The sequence below is a fragment of the Pleurodeles waltl genome, chromosome 12, assembly GCF_031143425.1.
Source record: "Pleurodeles waltl isolate 20211129_DDA chromosome 12, aPleWal1.hap1.20221129, whole genome shotgun sequence".
NCBI lineage: Eukaryota > Metazoa > Chordata > Amphibia > Caudata > Salamandridae > Pleurodeles > Pleurodeles waltl.
Window position 1 is genome coordinate 122,813,931 of NC_090451.1, and position 16,976 is coordinate 122,830,906.

Consider the following 16,976-nt stretch of genomic DNA (forward strand, 5'->3'; position numbering starts at 1 on the left):
GGTGTTGGCGGTGTCTTCTATGTTGACGGGGGTCCAGCTGTGGAGGAGGTGGGTGTTGCTTTGGGCGTGGGGTCTGTGGGTGTTTGTAGTCAGCTGGTGGGTCTGGGGGTTGAAGCTGTTGTGGATTTCTTCTATCTTTCAACGGAAGTGGGTTGCAAGTGAGTTGCAGAACTCCTGTGATGGCGGGGGTTCGTTGGAGCAGGTTCTGGGAGTGGAGAGCTCTTTGATGATGCCGAAGAGCTCTTTACTGTTGTGAGCGTTGGTGTCAATGCGGTTTTTGAAGTGGGACCTTTTAGTGATGCGGACCAGTTGGTGGTGTTTGCGTATGACATCTTTGAAAGCAATGTGGTTGGAGTTGGTAGGTTCAAGGTGCCAGGTTTTTTCCATTCTGCGACATAGCCGTTTGGATTCCTGTATGGCTGGGGTGAACCAGCTGTCCTTGATTCTGTGGAGGGTGTTTGGGGGTTCTTTGAGCGGTACGAGGGTGTTGCCGCAGTGTTCTATCCAGCGATGCAGGTTGGTGGTGGCTGTGTTGAGGTCCTGGGTCCCAGGGGGTGGGGCCCGGGCGAGGGTGGAAATCAGCTGATCCGTTGATATTTTGCTCCATTTGCTTCGGGGGGGTTGTGTGCGGTGGTTGTGAGTGACTTGCCATAAAGTAGCATAGAGGGTTAATATGCCTGCTGCAAAGAACAGAAATATATTTTATGTGGATAGCTTAGAGTGATAGTAACGCCAGCCTTTACCAGCACATTAAAACAAATGAATGCATGTAAAAGGGGGCTACGGAGAGATGAGGGTCACATTTGTGGGTGCTAGTGAGTGAATCCGAGGAGATGGTCATGGGGGGGGGATGCCAAAAAGGACTGCCGCACAGGGCACCACCAGCGATAAAGCCGACTCTGAATTTATTGTGCATGTGTGCTTGATGTAAACTGCTTTGTCAGCATACACTGGGACAAATAGTGCTATAAAAGAATAAAAATAAAAAAAAATGCCATTTATATCAATATTTGCGTAATTAGTCATACAGGCGGTTAAATCTTGCATTTTTACAGCGCTAACAGATCTCTTACATTTGGAGCTCAAAAAAGTTAAAAACTTGCTTCTAAATCCTAGCTTCTCTTAGGTACTTGCGAAGAGATAACATGGTGTGTTCCGTTGTTTTCTTCCATTGCTTCGGTGCCTAGGTGTTCAACTCCATTAACTTCCATCCAGTATTAAACTCAAACAAAAAGAGGGCTAATAGCGCTTTTAGTCGGCCTTTGTTTAAGCCTTGCTGAAGGAGTTAATAAGAAAGCCCACTTACAAGCTGCTGCACTGAACGTTTTCAAACGCTTAGAAAACGGGGACCACATCACCCAAGTCCGTGTTGCACCCTCAGTCCCACCCTTACTCTTCAATTATCAAGGGGCTGCAGAGGATGTTCCCCCTGCGCTAAACTCTCAAGCAAAACCCCAAACTACCGCCATCACGTTTAACAGCGACTGCTCCTGTGCAGCTATCTGGCACTTCACAAGGAATAAAGCCGACCTAAACCTAACATACTCTTTTGCCCAGCGAGTGCCAAAATAATTACACTTGGAAATGTACTATACAGGTGTAACTGTTATTTGGACAGATTAAAAAATATGGGCAATCTACTTCAACATGGATGGTTTAAGGGGAAAATAAGGAGGAGCAGAGGAAGGGCCATGCAAACCTACAAAAAACCTACAGAAGTGTAAGGTAAGCAAGAACAATAAATAAGTCAAGTAAAATAAGTAAGGTAGGTATGTAAGGTAAGTAAGTTATGTAAGTAAATAAGTAAGGGAAGTAAAGTAAATAAGTAAAGTATAACTTTTGTAAAGCACGCAATAGCCAAGGCGTCTTAGTGCGAATTAGCTTTAGGGTGTCATAGTGTCCCTGGTGGGGCAAAAGCCCAGGGTCTTTTGTCTTTGGAGGTGTGGGAGTGCAGGAGGTCCAAGGTCCACGGTGGTGGTGGTGGAGAGGAGGAGCAGGGTACCTGGAGAGAGGTTTAGGGTCTCTGAGGGTGAATGTTCTCAGGAATGAGACCTGTGCAAGGTTCCTCGGTATGCAGGATGCATAAAGGTCGGGATGCAAGACCTCTAGAGGTACGTGGTTCCTGTAGGAAGGGAACTTGAGAATCCCTGGGGTGTGGAAGGTGCAGGGTCCCTGAGAGATGGACTTCCTCTGAAGCTGATGAATGTGCAGGGTCCCTGTTGGTGACAGAGGTGTTGGGTGTCTATATATAAGAGAGGTACAGGGTCCATGAGGTGGGGAAGTGTAGTGTCTCTGAAGATAGGGGTTGAGGAGGTAAGCACGGGCGTGCGGGGTCCCTGGGATAGGAACTTTAGGGTCCCTGGAGGCAGAACTGGTGCATAATCCCCAGCCGTGGGGGAGTCATGCTTAGTCTCTGTGGATGGCTGGTGTGCAGGATGCCATACGGTAGGAGTGATGCCCTGTCCCTGTGGGTGAGAACTTGCAGCCTTTCTTTAAGTGGGGGAGAGGCAGGGTGCTGGGAGGCGAGTGGTGTCTCTAGAGGTGAGAAGGTGCAGTGTCTCTGGACTGGAGGTTGTAAGCGTCCAGGGACCTTTGAGATGAGACCTTCACCTTGAGGTATGCAGTGTCGGATCATCTATTGCTCAGTAAACGCTCACTTCTGGGTGTTTCATCATCGGACCAGAATCTGGGTATCGGCTTCACTCTGGCCACATCCGCATCACACACCATTCTCGCCTCAAGCCCCTGATTCCTGTCACCTACGTTTATCACAAATTGCCATAACTTTTACAACCTCATAATTTAGCTTCTTCCGCTAGTAGCACCTGCACGTCAAACTGAAATTCTGTGAAACAACCCCCCTCCACGGGTCTCCTCACTCCTAACCTTTACTTGACCACAATAAAGCGCTTCGTCAGGGTGCTAAACGCTATGTAAATGCAATTACAACAATACAATACACCTTGCTCTCCGTCTTGAAGCCATCAGATTATTTGGTGCTCCCAGTTACTGCCGTTGTATTGAATGCAGTGCAAGAATGATTTGCATATCACAACACTGCGAGGTTTCGGGCTGGTTGCCGCAGGTGTTTCTCTATTTTGCTCTCTGCGGATGTTCCTTCTCTCCCCATCCCAGTATTCAAAGCCCTGCACCCAACATATGTCTTTCAAAGGCACTCTCTACTTTCACCCCCTCACGTCCCGGTTTAAGCACGACTTGCATGTTCTTCTCTTTCTGTATTTCCACCCTCCTGTTTTGAAATGTGTGCCGTTCTGCATGGATATATGTTTACGGTAGTAAAACAACACGAATTAGGAGGCCATACATTAGTGGTAAAATGGCGTTAGAGCTTTTCCTAAAACGTAACCCTTGGCCCGTACGGGGATCGAACCCGCGACCTTGGCGTTATTAGCACCACGCTCTAACCAACTGAGCTAACCGGCCAATGCGTAACCCCACAAAATGTTCACTTAAGTACGTGAGACACGGCTCAACACTTCCCTCTGTTCAGTACTTTACAATTGATAAGTATACATTCATAAGCTTAACTGTGCCAAGAAGTTCAATTGCCTTGTCTACTACTCAAAAGCAGCGTGGAAGTCTGCTAGGGTCACCACTAAACACCAAACAATGCTGCTACCAAACCTGCAAGTACACAGACATACTCACCCACATTCTCTCATCAAAAAGAGGATTCTTTTTTTGTTTACATTCTTGATGATTTAGCATCATGTCGATGTCTCCAAAAATGACATCATGTGACCTTTGCCCCGTTTAGCTCATCACTGGCAATATCATCACCGTCATTCAGGAGGGGACTGTCGCCTGACCTCCCAATACATTTTCCAGGCTATAGTCACTACTAATGTACATGTCTGCAAACAGTTAATCTGGTTTATTGTGAAAAGGCACTACATCATCCCACTGATAAACAAATGCTATTAGTGTAATAAGAGGCAAGTCACTTACCATCTAGACCTAAACATGGGCTCGATTCTTACTGCAAATGAAGGAACATTATAGTCCATCAAATGAAATACAAGAGATTTTTGTACAGTGTACACCCTCAACTCACATACTTGATGAAGTCTTTTGATGCGATAATGAAAAAAAGGGGTTCAGTGAAATAAAATATTTGCCTAAAATCACAATATTTGGTCAAGCCAGAAGCCATGACTGATCCCAAGATCTGTTTCACATGACATAATTCAGCCATTAAATGGATAGCTCTCCTTTTTAACAATAATGATTTATGCTTTCTTTTAATTCTTGACTTGTGAGGGAGAGCATGAATCAAACAAAAGCCATATGAATACCTGCTCGTTTTGAGCTTGAGATTCCAAGAGGACCTTGAGCAGAGCCAGGCCTCTGGTTCGAAACTTCAGTGGCTCACCCAACCCCTGCAGACCACAGGCTTGCTTCCATCTAATTCTTCTGCACTCTGCAGAAGAGAGAAGAAATGTAATTTATATGCTATCCTTCCATGAAGCTCAGCAGTCTGGTCTGATATGGCAAGACGGTACTTACTGAACATTTGAAAGGGCTCAACTGGTGCTGAAATTGGAAAACATTTACTCCGGGAACCCATAACTTAGCAGTTATGGTCAGGCAAAGGAAAGGGGATAGTCACGAGGGGCGGAGTTTGAAAAGCAGAGTCTGACAGTCAACGTATACATCTACTAAAAAACTTCTGCTACAAAGAGACTGGAAACAAGGACATATGTGAAAGTATAGCTGTTCTGCATTACTTAATTGGTCACAGAGAGGCTGCATTTTAAAACATCTTGCAGGGTTAAGACGCATGCTATAGCAATCACTGTGTGCCCAGCAGTTCTGAGAGCATTATAATAGTAGTAAGATATCTTGCAATCTTGGGAGAATTCTTTGTTTTATCCAGTCAATGTTTTGACTCATAGAGTAGCATAGAAGGTTAATGTGGCTGCTTCCAAGCACATTATGTAACATGCAGATCACAGATTTTTTTTTATTTTTGTTACATTTAGATAGGTAAGTGGGCTACTGCTTTGAGCACTGAGGTAATTTTGGTACTTCCTGTTCAAACGTTGCAAGCCTTCTAATCTAGCACTGTGTTCTATTTACCAGGATTGACTTGAGTTTAAATCCTTATTGGGTTTTTACCCACAATATGTTATTCTAACATTGCAAAGAAGAGTTTCTTTGGGAAGTACTAAAGACTTATTAGTATAAACAACCACAATCACAGTGTTTCTCCTGACTGTCACTCTTAACATAAAATGTCTACAAGTATTGGTGATATGTGATTCCTAAACCTCATAAGCAATAACCCTCACTGCTTTAGCCTGTACAATGAATTATACAGCTGTATAATTTATGCAGGGCCGGCTTTAGGGCGGTGCGGCCGCACCACATGCTGACCTGGATTGGGGGCGCTGACCTCAAGGGGCACAGTGTTTAGCAATGACTTATGAAACTTGTCATTTAAAACCACCTTCTGAAAAGTTCCTTGTGTTAGGGTCTCAAGGCGCTGGGGTGGGGGAGCTACTGGTCATTTAAACAATGTCTTGAGGCGTTTTCTGAACGTCAAGAGGTCTTCAGTCTGGCGAAGATGGAGTGGTAGGGAGTTCCAGGTCTTGGCGGCTAGGTAAGAGAAGGATGTTCCTCCGGCGGTGGTGCGGAGGATGCGGGGGACGGAGGCGAGGACGAGGCTGGCGGAACGAAGATTGCGGGTGGGAGTGTGGAAGGTGAGTCTGTCATTTAGGTAGGCTGGACCTGTGTCGTGGAGGGCCTTGTGTGCGTGGATGAGGAGCATGAAGGTGATCCTTTTCGATTTTGTTAGCCAGTGTAGATCTCTGAGGTGGGGGGAGATGTGGTTGCGGCATGGGACGTCAAGAATGAGGCGGGCAGATGCGTTCTGGATTCTTTGCAGCTTTGTTTGGAGTTTGGTTGTTGTTCCTGCATATGGGGCATTTCCATAGTCCAACCGGCTGCTAACCAGGGCGTGGGTGACGGTTTTCCTGGTTTCGACGGGGATCCACATGAAGATCTTGCAGAGCATGCGGAGAGTGTTGTAGCAGGCAGAGGAGATGGCGTTGACCTGCTGAGTCATGCTGAGTGTGGGGTCCAAGATGAATCCCAGGTTGCGTGCGTGTGTGAGGGTGCGGATCCTAGGGAGGTGGGCCACCAGGAGTCGTTCCATGCTGAGGGGTTGGTGCCAAAGGTGAGGATTTCTGTTTTGTCTGTGTTTAACTTGAGGCGGCTTGATTCCATCCAGCTGGCGATGGTGTGAAGTCCGTTGTGGAGGTTGTTCTTTGCAGTTGTAGGGTCTTTTGTGAGGGAGAGGATGAGCTGAGTGTCGTCTGCGTAGAAAACCATGCTGATGTGGTGGATTTGTGCGATGTTGGCGAGGGGGGCCATGTAAACATTGAAGAGCGTGGGGCTGAGCGATGATCCTTGGGGGACGCCACAGATGATTCTGGAGGCTTCTGACAGGAACGGTGGGAGCCGGACTCTCTGGGTTCTGCCTGCGAGAAATGACGAGATCCGGTCGAGTGCCTTGTCGTGGATTCCAGTGTTGTGGAGGCGTGTGCGGAGAGTATGATGGCATACCGTGTCGAAGGCTGCGGAGAGGTCCAGGAGGATGAGTGCTGCTGTTTCTCCTTCGTCGAGCATAGTCCTGATGTCGTCTGTGGCAGCAATAAGTGTGGTCTCTGTGCTGTGGGTTTTGCGGAATCCGGATTGGGAGGTGTTGAGCACCTTGCTGTCTTCCAAGAACCGGGATAGTTGGCTGTTCACGTTTTTTTTTCGATGACCTTGGCTGGGAAGGGGAAGAGGGAGATCGGCCGGTAGTTCTTGGGGTCGTCTGGGTCTGCCTTTGGTTTCTTCAGCAGGACATTGACTTCTGCGTGCTCCTATCTTTCTGGGAAGGTGGCTGACTCGAAGGAGCTGTTGATGGTGTTGCAGAGGTGGGGAGCAATGATGATGTTTGCTTTATTGAAGATGTTGTGTGGGCAGGGGTCCGATGGTGATACGGAGTGGATGGAGGCCATGGTGTTGGCGGTGTCTTCTATGTTGACGGGGGTCCAGCTGTGGAGGAGGTGGGTGTTGCTTTGGGCGTGGGGTCTGTGGGTGTTTGTAGTCAGCTGGTGGGTCTGGGGGTTGAAGCTGTTGTGGATTTCTTCTATCTTTCAACGGAAGTGGGTTGCAAGTGAGTTGCAGAACTCCTGTGATGGCGGGGGTTCGTTGGAGCAGGTTCTGGGAGTGGAGAGCTCTTTGATGATGCCGAAGAGCTCTTTACTGTTGTGAGCGTTGGTGTCAATGCGGTTTTTGAAGTGGGACCTTTTAGTGATGCGGACCAGTTGGTGGTGTTTGCGTATGACATCTTTGAAAGCAATGTGGTTGGAGTTGGTAGGTTCAAGGTGCCAGGTTTTTTCCATTCTGCGACATAGCCGTTTGGATTCCTGTATGGCTGGGGTGAACCAGCTGTCCTTGATTCTGTGGAGGGTGTTTGGGGGTTCTTTGAGCGGTACGAGGGTGTTGCCGCAGTGTTCTATCCAGCGATGCAGGTTGGTGGTGGCTGTGTTGAGGTCCTGGGTCCCAGGGGGTGGGGCCCGGGCGAGGGTGGAAATCAGCTGATCCGTTGATATTTTGCTCCATTTGCTTCGGGGGGGTTGTGTGCGGTGGTTGTGAGTGACTTGCCATAAAGTAGCATAGAGGGTTAATATGCCTGCTGCAAAGAACAGAAATATATTTTATGTGGATAGCTTAGAGTGATAGTAACGCCAGCCTTTACCAGCACATTAAAACAAATGAATGCATGTAAAAGGGGGCTACGGAGAGATGAGAGTCACATTTGTGGGTGCTAGTGAGTGAATCCGAGGAGATGGTCATGGGGGGGGATGCCAAAAAGGACTGCCGCACAGGGCACCACCAGCGATAAACCGACTCTGAATTTATTGTGCATGTGTGCTTGATGTAAACTGCTTTGTCAGCATACACTGGGACAAATAGTGCTATAAAAGAATAAAAATTAAAAAAAAATCCATTTATATCAATATTTGCGTAATTAGTCATACAGGCGGTTAAATCTTGCATTTTTACAGCGCTAGCAGATCTCTTACATTTGGAGCTCAAAAAAGTTAAAAACTTGCTTCTAAATCCTAGCTTCTCTTAGGTACTTGCGAAGAGATAACATGGTGTGTCCCGTTGTTTTCTTCCATTGCTTCGGTGCCTAGGTGTTCAACTCCATTAACTTCCATCCAGTATTAAACTCAAACAAAAAGAGGGCTAATAGCGCTTTTAGTCGGCCTTTGTTTAAGCCTTGCTGAAGGAGTTAATAAGAAAGCCCACTTACAAGCTGCTGCACTGAACGTTTTCAAACGCTTAGAAAACGGGGACCACATCACCCAAGTCTGTTTTGCACCCTCAGTCCCACCCTTACTCTTCACTTATCAAGGGGCTGCAGAGGATGTTCCCCCTGCGCTAAACTCTCAAGCAAAACCCCAAACTACCGCCATCACGTTTAACAGCGACTGCTCCTGTGCAGCTATCTGGCACTTCACAAGGAATAAAGCCGACCTAAACCTAACATACTCTTTTGCCCAGCGAGTGCCAAAATAATTACACTTGGAAATGTACTATACAGGTGTAACTGTTATTTGGACAGATTAAAAAATATGGGCAATCTACTTCAACATGGATGGTTTAAGGGGAAAATAAGGAGGAGCAGAGGAAGGGCCATGCAAACCTACAAAAAACCTACAGAAGTGTAAGGTAAGCAAGAACAATAAATAAGTCAAGTAAAATAAGTAAGGTAGGTATGTAAGGTAAGTAAGTTATGTAAGTAAATAAGTAAGGGAAGTAAAGTAAATAAGTAAAGTATAACTTTTGTAAAGCACGCAATAGCCAAGGCGTCTTAGTGCGAATTAGCTTTAGGGTGTCATAGTGTCCCTGGTGGGGCAAAAGCCCAGGGTCTTTTGTCTTTGGAGGTGTGGGAGTGCAGGAGGTCCAAGGTCCACGGTGGTGGTGGTGGAGAGGAGGAGCAGGGTACCTGGAGAGAGGTTTAGGGTCTCTGAGGGTGAATGTTCTCAGGAATGAGACCTGTGCAAGGTTCCTCGGTATGCAGGATGCATAAAGGTCGGGATGCAAGACCTCTAGAGGTACGTGGTTCCTGTAGGAAGGGAACTTGAGAATCCCTGGGGTGTGGAAGGTGCAGGGTCCCTGAGAGATGGACTTCCTCTGAAGCTGCTGAATGTGCAGGGTCCCTGTTGGTGACAGAGGTGTTGGGTGTCTATATATAAGAGAGGTACAGGGTCCATGAGGTGGGGAAGTGTAGTGTCTCTGAAGATAGGGGTTGAGGAGGTAAGCACGGGCGTGCGGGGTCCCTGGGATAGGAACTGTAGGGTCCCTGGAGGCAGAACTGGTGCATAATCCCCAGCCGTGGGGGAGTCATGCTTAGTCTCTGTGGATGGCTTGTGTGCAGGATGCCATACGGTAGGAGTGATGCCCTGTCCCTGTGGGTGAGAACTTGCAGCCTTTCTTTAAGTGGGGGAGAGGCAGGGTGCTGGGAGGCGAGTGGTGTCTCTAGAGGTGAGAAGGTGCAGTGTCTCTGGACTGGAGGTTGTAAGCGTCCAGGGACCTTTGAGATGAGACCTTCACCTTGAGGTATGCAGTGTCGGATCATCTATTGCTCAGTAAACGCTCACTTCTGGGTGTTTCATCATCGGACCAGAATCTGGGTATCGGCTTTACTCTGGCCACATCCGCATCACACACCATTCTCGCCTCAAGCCCCTGATTCCTGTCACCTACGTTTATCACAAATTGCCTTAACTTTTACAACCTCATAATTTAGCTTCTTCCGCTAGTAGCACCTGCACGTCAAACTGAAATTCTGTGAAACAACCCCCCTCCACGGGTCTCCTCACTCCTAACCTTTACTTGACCACAATAAAGCGCTTCGTCAGGGTGCTAAACGCTATGTAAATGCAATTACAACAATACAATACACCTTGCTCTCCGTCTTGAAGCCATCAGATTATTTGGTGCTCCCAGTTACTGCCGTTGTATTGAATGCAGTGCAAGAATGATTTGCATATCACAACACTGCGAGGTTTCGGGCTGGTTGCCGCAGGTGTTTCTCTATTTTGCTCTCTGCGGATGTTCCTTCTCTCCCCATCCCAGTATTCAAAGTCCTGCACCCAACATATGTCTTTCAAAGGCACTCTCTACTTTCACCCCCTCACGTCCCGGTTTAAGCACGACTTGCATGTTCTTTCTGTATTTCCATCCTCCTGTTTTGAAATGTGTGCCGTTCTGCATGGATATATGTTTACGGTAGTACAACAACACGAATTAGGAGGCAATACATTAGTGGTAAAATGGCGTTAGAGCTTTTCCTAAAATGTAACCCTTGGCCCGTACGGGGATCGAACCCGCGACCTTGGCGTTATTAGCACCACGCTCTAACCAACTGAGCTAACCGGCCAATGCGTGACCCCACAAAATGTTCACTTAAGTACGTGAGACAGGGACTGAACACTTCCCTGTGTTCAGTAGTTTACAGTTGAAAAGTATACATTCATAAGCTTAACTGTGCCAAGAAGTTCAATTGCCTTGTCTACTACTCAAAAGCAGCGTGGAAGTCTGCTAGGGTCACCACTAAACACCAAACAATGCTGCTACCAAACCTGCAAGTACACAGACATACTCACCCACATTCTCTCATCAAAAAGAGGATTCTTTTTTTGTTTACATTCTTGATGATTTAGCATCATGTCGATGTCTCCAAAAATGACATCATGTGACCTTTGCCCCGTTTAGCTCATCACTGGCAATATCATCACCGTCATTCAGGAGGGGACTGTCGCCTGACCTCCCAATACATTTTCCAGGCTATAGTCACTACTAACGTACATGTCTGGAAGCAGTTAATCTGGTTTATTGTGAAAAGGCACTACATCATCCCACTGATAAATAAATGCTATTAGTGTACTAAGAGGCAAGTCACTTACCATCTAGACCTAAACATGGGCTCGATTCTTACTGCAAATGAAGGAACATTATAGTCCATCAAATGAAATACAAGAGATTTTTGTACAGTGTACACCCTCAACTCACATACTTGATGAAGTCTTTTGATGCGATAATGAAAAAAAGGGGTTCAGTGAAATAAAATATTTGCCTAAAATCACAATATTTGGTCAAGCCAGAAGCCATGACTGATCCCAAGATCTGTTTCACATGACATAATTCAGCCATTAAATGGATAGCTCTCCTTTTTAACAATAATGATTTATGCTTTCTTTTAATTCTTGACTTGTGAGGGAGAACATGAATCAGACAAAAGCCATATGAATACCTGGCTCGTTTTGAGCTTGAGATTCCAAGAGGACCTTGAGCAGAGCCAGGCCTCTGGTTCGAAACTTCAGTGGCTCACCCAACCCCTGCAGACCACAGGCTTGCTTCCATCTAATTCTTCTGCACTCTGCAGAAGAGAGAAGAAATGTAATTTATATGCTATCCTTCCATGAAGCTCAGCAGTCTGGTCTGATATGGCAAGACGGTACTTACTGAACATTTGAAAGGGCTCAACTGGTGCTGAAATTGGAAAACATTTACTCCGGGAACCCATAACTTGGCAGTTATGGTCAGGCAAAGGAAAGGAGATAGTCACGAGGGGCGGAGTTTGAAAAGCAGAGTCTGACAGTCAAGGTATACATCTACTAAAAAACTTTTGCAACAAAGAGACTGGAAACAAGGACATATGTGAAAGTATAGCTGTTCTGCATTACTTAATTGGTCACAGAGAGGCTGCATTTTAAAACATCTTGCAGGGTTAAGACGCATGCTATAGCAATCACTGTGTGCCCAGCAGTTCTGAGAGCATTATAATAGTAGTAAGATATCTTGCAATCTTGGGAGAATTCTTTGTTTTATCCAGTCAATGTTTTGACTCATAGAGTAGCATAGAAGGTTAATGTGGCTGCTTCCAAGCACATTATGTAACATGCAGATCACAGATTTTTTTTTTTTTTTTGTTACATTTAGATAGGTAAGTGGGCTACTGCTTTGAGCACTGAGGTAATTTTGGTACTTCCTGTTCAAACGTTGCAAGCCTTCTAATCTAGCACTGTGTTCTATTTACCAGGATTGACTTGAGTTTAAATCCTTATTGGGTTTTTACCCACAATATGTTATTCTAACATTGCAAAGAAGAGTTTCTTTGGGAAGTACTAAAGACTTATTAGTATAAACAACCACAATCACAGTGTTTCTCCTGACTGTCACTCTTAACATAAAATGTCTACAAGTATTGGTGATATGTGATTCCTAAACCTCATAAGCAATAACCCTCACTGCTTTAGCCTGTACAATGAATTATACAGCTGTATAATTTATGCAGGGCCGGCTTTAGGGCGGTGCGGCCGCACCACATGCTGACCTGGATTGGGGGCGCTGACCTCAAGGGGCACTGTGTTTAGCAATGACTTATGAAACTTGTCATTTAAAACCACCTTCTGAAAAGTTCCTTGTGTTAGGGTCTCAAGGCGCTGGGGTGGGGGAGCTACTGGTCATTTAAACAATGTCTTGAGGCGTTTTCTGAACGTCAAGAGGTCTTCAGTCTGGCGAAGATGGAGTGGTAGGGAGTTCCAGGTCTTGGCGGCTAGGTAAGAGAAGGATGTTCCTCCGGCGGTGGTGCGGAGGATGCGGGGGACGGAGGCGAGGACGAGGCTGGCGGAACGAAGATTGCGGGTGGGAGTGTGGAAGGTGAGTCTGTCATTTAGGTAGGCTGGACCTGTGTCGTGGAGGGCCTTGTGTGCGTGGATGAGGAGCATGAAGGTGATCCTTTTCGATTTTGTTAGCCAGTGTAGATCTCTGAGGTGGGGGGAGATGTGGTTGCGGCGTGGGACGTCAAGAATGAGGCGGGCAGATGCGTTCTGGATTCTTTGCAGCTTTGTTTGGAGTTTGGTTGTTGTTCCTGCATATGGGGCATTTCCATAGTCCAACCGGCTGCTAACCAGGGTGTGGGTGACGGTTTTCCTGGTTTCGACGGGGATCCACATGAAGATCTTGCAGAGCATGCGGAGAGTGTTGTAGCAGGCAGAGGAGATGGCGTTGACCTGCTGAGTCATGCTGAGTGTGGGGTCCAAGATGAATCCCAGGTTGCGTGCGTGTGTGAGGGTGCGGATCCTAGGGAGGTGGGCCACCAGGAGTCGTTCCATGCTGAGGGGTTGGTGCCAAAGGTGAGGATTTCTGTTTTGTCTGTGTTTAACTTGAGGCGGCTTGATTCCATCCAGCTGGCGATGGTGTGAAGTCCGTTGTGGAGGTTGTTCTTTGCAGTTGTAGGGTCTTTTGTGAGGGAGAGGATGAGCTGAGTGTCGTCTGCGTAGAAAACCATGCTGATGTGGTGGATTTGTGCGATGTTGGCGAGGGGGGCCATGTAAACATTGAAGAGCGTGGGGCTGAGCGATGATCCTTGGGGGACGCCACAGATGATTCTGGAGGCTTCTGACAGGAACGGTGGGAGCCGGACTCTCTGGGTTCTGCCTGCGAGAAATGACGAGATCCGGTCGAGTGCCTTGTCGTGGATTCCAGTGTTGTGGAGGCGTGTGCGGAGAGTATGATGGCATACCGTGTCGAAGGCTGCGGAGAGGTCCAGGAGGATGAGTGCTGCTGTTTCTCCTTCGTCGAGCATGGTCCTGATGTCGTCTGTGGCAGCAATAAGTGTGGTCTCTGTGCTGTGGGTTTTGCGGAATCCGGATTGGGAGGTGTTGAGCACCTTGCTGTCTTCCAAGAACCGGGATAGTTGGCTGTTCACGTTTTTTTTTCGATGACCTTGGCTGGGAAGGGGAAGAGGGAGATCGGCCGGTAGTTCTTGGGGTCGTCTGGGTCTGCCTTTGGTTTCTTCAGCAGGACGTTGACTTCTGCGTGCTCCTATCTTTCTGGGAAGGTGGCTGACTCGAAGGAGCTGTTGATGGTGTTGCAGAGGTGGGGAGCAATGATGATGTTTGCTTTATTGAAGATGTTGTGTGGGCAGGGGTCCGATGGTGATACGGAGTGGATGGAGGCCATGGTGTTGGCGGTGTCTTCTATGTTGACGGGGGTCCAGGTGTGGAGGAGGTGGGTGTTGCTTTGGGCGTGGGGTCCGTGGGTGTTTGTAGTCAGCTGGTGGGTCTGGGGGTTGAAGCTGTTGTGGATTTCTTCTATCTTTCAACGGAAGTGGTTTGCAAGTGAGTTGCAGAACTCCTGTGATGGCGGGGGTTCGTTGGAGCAGGTTCTGGGAGTGGAGAGCTCTTTGATGATGCCGAAGAGCTCTTTACTGTTGTGAGCGTTGGTGTCAATGCGGTTTTTGAAGTGGGACCTTTTAGTGATGCGGACCAGTTGGTGGTGTTTGCGTATGGCATCTTTGAAAGCAATGTGGTTGGAGTTGGTAGGTTCAAGGTGCCAGGTTTTTTCCATTCTGCGACATAGCCGTTTGGATTCCTGTATGGCTGGGGTGAACCAGCTGTCCTTGATTCTGTGGAGGGTGTTTGGGGGTTCTTTGAGCGGTACGAGGGTGTTGCCGCAGTGTTCTATCCAGCGATGCAGGTTGGTGGTGGCTGTGTTGAGGTCCTGGGTCCCAGGGGGTGGGGCCCGGGCGAGGGTGGAAATCAGCTGATCCGTTGATATTTTGCTCCATTTGCTTCGGCGGGGGTTGTGTGCGGTGGTTGTGAGTGACTTGCCATAAAGTAGCATAGAGGGTTAATATGCCTGCTGCAAAGAACAGAAATATATTTTATGTGGATAGCTTAGAGTGATAGTAACGCCAGCCTTTACCAGCACATTAAAACAAATGAATGCATGTAAAAGGGGGCTACGGAGAGATGAGAGTCACATTTGTGGGTGCTAGTGAGTGAATCCGAGGAAATGGTCATGGGGGGGGATGCCAAAAAGGACTGCCGCACAGGGCACCACCAGCGATAAACCGACTCTGAATTTATTGTGCATGTGTGCTTGATGTAAACTGCTTTGTCAGCATACACTGGGACAAATAGTGCTATAAAAGAATAAAAATTAAAAAAAATGCCATTTATATCAATATTTGCGTAATTAGTCATACAGGCGGTTAAATCTTGCATTTTTACAGCGCTAGCAGATCTCTTACATTTGGAGCTCAAAAAAGTTAAAAACTTGCTTCTAAATCCTAGCTTCTCTTAGGTACTTGCGAAGAGATAACATGGTGTGTCCCGTTGTTTTCTTCCATTGCTTCGGTGCCTAGGTGTTCAACTCCATTAACTTCCATCCAGTATTAAACTCAAACAAAAAGAGGACTAATAGCGCTTTTAGTCGTCCTTTGTTTATGCCCTGCTGAACGAGTAAATAAGAAAGCCCACTTACAAGTTGCTGCACTGAACGTTTTCAAACGCTTAGAAAACGGGGACCACATCACCCAAGTCTGTGTTGCACCCTCAGTCCCACCCTTACTCTTCAATTATCAAGGGGCTGCAGAGGATGTTCCCCCTGCGCTAAACTCTCAAGCAAAACCCCAAACTACCGCCATCACGTTTAACAGCGACTGCTCCTGTGCAGCTATCTGGCACTTCACAAGGAATAAAGCCGACCTAAACCTAACATACTCTTTTGCCCAGCGAGTGCCAAAATAATTACACTTGGAAATGTACTATACAGGTGTAACTGTTATTTGGACAGATTAAAAAATATGGGCAATCTACTTCAACATGGATGGTTTAAGGGGAAAATAAGGAGGAGCAGAGGAAGGGCCATGCAAACCTACAAAAAACCTACAGAAGTGTAAGGTAAGCAAGAGCAATAAATAAGTCAAGTAAAATAAGTAAGGTAGGTATGTAAGGTAAGTAAGTTATGTAAGTAAATAAGTAAGGGAAGTAAAGTAAATAAGTAAAGTATAACTTTTGTAAAGCACGCAATAGCCAAGGCGTCTTAGTGCGAATTAGCTTTAGGGTGTCATAGTGTCCCTGGTGGGGCAAAAGCCCAGGGTCTTTTGTCTTTGGAGGTGTGGGAGTGCAGGAGGTCCAAGGTCCACGGTGGTGGTGGTGGAGAGGAGGAGCAGGGTACCTGGAGAGAGGTTTAGGGTCTCTGAGGGTGAATGTTCTCAGGAATGAGACCTGTGCAAGGTTCCTCGGTATGCAGGATGCATAAAGGTCGGGATGCAAGACCTCTAGAGGTACGTGGTTCCTGTAGGAAGGGAACTTGAGAATCCCTGGGGTGTGGAAGGTGCAGGGTCCCTGAGAGATGGACTTCCTCTGAAGCTGCTGAATGTGCAGGGTCCCTGTTGGTGACAGAGGTGTTGGGTGTCTATATATAAGAGAGGTACAGGGTCCATGAGGTGGGGAAGTGTAGTGTCTCTGAAGATAGGGGTTGAGGAGGTAAGCACGGGCGTGCGGGGTCCCTGGGATAGGAACTGTAGGGTCCCTGGAGGCAGAACTGGTGCATAATCCCTAGCCGTGGGGGAGTCATGCTTAGTCTCTGTGGATGGCTGGTGTGCGGGATGCCATACGGTAGGAGTGATGCCCTGTCCCTGTGGGTGAGAACTTGCAGCCTTTCTTTAAGTGGGGGAGAGGCAGGGTGCTGGGAGGCGAGTGGTGTCTCTAGAGGTGAGAAGGTGCAGTGTGCAGTGTCTCTGGACTGGAGGTTGTAAGCGTCCAGGGACCTTTGAGATGAGACCTTCACCTTGAGGTATGCAGTGTCGGATCATCTATTGCTCAGTAAACGCTCACTTCTGGGTGTTTCATCATCGGACCAGAATCTGGGTATCGGCTCTACTCTGGCCACATCCGCATCACACACCATTCTCGCCTCAAGCCCCTGATTCCTGTCACCTACGTTTATCACAAATTGCCATAACTTTTACAACCTCATAATTTAGCTTCTTCCGCTAGTAGCACCTGCACGTCAAACTGAAATTCTGTGAAACAACCCCCCTCCACGGGTCTCCTCACTCCTAACCTTTACTTGACCACAATAAAGCGCTTCGTCAG

General features: G+C 47.3%; 2 non-coding genes across 2 annotated transcripts; both read right to left on the bottom strand.

Moving 5' to 3' along the window:
• Positions 1-3,370: 3,370 nt before the first annotated feature.
• Positions 3,371-3,444, bottom strand: TRNAI-AAU (transfer RNA isoleucine (anticodon AAU)). The gene has a single exon. It is a non-coding gene; the product is annotated as a tRNA-Ile (tRNA).
• A 6,947-nt stretch (positions 3,445-10,391) lies between these two features.
• On the bottom strand, positions 10,392-10,465 carry TRNAI-AAU (transfer RNA isoleucine (anticodon AAU)). The gene has a single exon. It is a non-coding gene; the product is annotated as a tRNA-Ile (tRNA).
• Positions 10,466-16,976: the final 6,511 nt, after the last annotated feature.